Here is a 1447-nt window from a genome sequence, read left to right as displayed (position 1 = left end):
TGTGTGGTGCATTTTTAATTCATTTTTACATATTTAATGATTTCCTTTTCCCCCAAACCACAAAACTGACTTTTAAGCCACCAAAGACTACCTCAATAATTCACTGACAAACCAAATAATCTCTACAAAACCTCTAATAATAGGATATAATAGGAAATAATTAATCTACGGGAGCCACTTGGAGGATTTTAAGCTTATTTTCATCATTGGATCATGGGACCAAGAGTAGGAGGAAATTTATCAGATAAGCCTCTTAGTGAGTGCATTATTTTCTCAACACTAAACTGAAGAGAAACTCTGGGGATCCTTGACAATTTCCTGTTCAGGAAAATCCTCCCACAAGCCACCAATGATGGAAATACAGAGATTTGGGATCAGTGAGCGAGAAACAAGAAGAGTTTCTTGTTTCTCAATGTTGAGACAGGCTGGGACTAGACAATAATGATGTGTTTTTTTTTTACAGCGATTTGTTTGATTTGGGCTGCAACAGAGTGAAGCGTTGCTAAAGGTCATCATGGCTATGTGGTCCAACTGGGACGGGCACACATTTAGAAGCATGCACAGACTAAAATCACCTATCCTGTCTTTCCAATGCCATCTCATCTCCTTTGCTTGTATGCTTGTCCTTGCTCCCAGCAGATTTTGCTTCGGTACCTTTAATACAATCTACGGTCTATTTTAGCAGTGTCCCATTGATAAACACAAGATAATACTGAAAAATGATGCCTATTTCATCACTTTTTAAAATTAAAAGTACTGTTGTGAAATGAATAATAAAGCACACAGAACTTAATTAACCAGTGAAGGACATATGTGTCAAAAGTAAATCTGACCATAACTAATGGTTAAAGATTACGAGCTGACTCTTCCGGACTGTAAATGTTAAATCTTCAGTAGTTACACAGTTCAGAGGCTGCTAATAAGCACTCGTGCCTATGACCTTATGACCTTTGTAAAACTGTTTCACAAGCGAGATTGACTGGTCAGATTTAATAAGACACAAAGGAAACAAAAAAGAACTTAAAACAAGTAGGTAACAGAAAAAGGAGCAGAAAAGAAGCATGGCTCCATTAGGACTAAAGCCAACACGTCACACTGTCATAATATGAACTTCCTTTGGCTAGAAACAGAACACTGACCTTTCTTTCCTGTAATGAGACTGACCTGAATGCAGTTTTGCCCTTTTCCATTAGCTGCTTCATTTTGTTGCTACGCTCTTGATGTTAGGTTGAGTCAGCTGTTTTCATCAAACACTGAAATGTTTTCTTCTGAGAACCATTCATAATTTAACTGGATTGCTATTTTTGGAAATGGGTTATTTATTTGTTTTTTGTTTCATGTGCTGTAATGCACACGCGCGCCACAGTTGATGCTATTAACGCCAGTTTGAACAGCTGTGAAGTGCAGCTGTACATCACTGTGAAAAGTTACTCGCATTAAGCGGATG

The sequence above is a fragment of the Takifugu flavidus genome, chromosome 11 (genome assembly GCF_003711565.1).
Source record: "Takifugu flavidus isolate HTHZ2018 chromosome 11, ASM371156v2, whole genome shotgun sequence".
NCBI lineage: Eukaryota > Metazoa > Chordata > Actinopteri > Tetraodontiformes > Tetraodontidae > Takifugu > Takifugu flavidus.
This window is presented reverse-complemented; position numbering follows the sequence as displayed.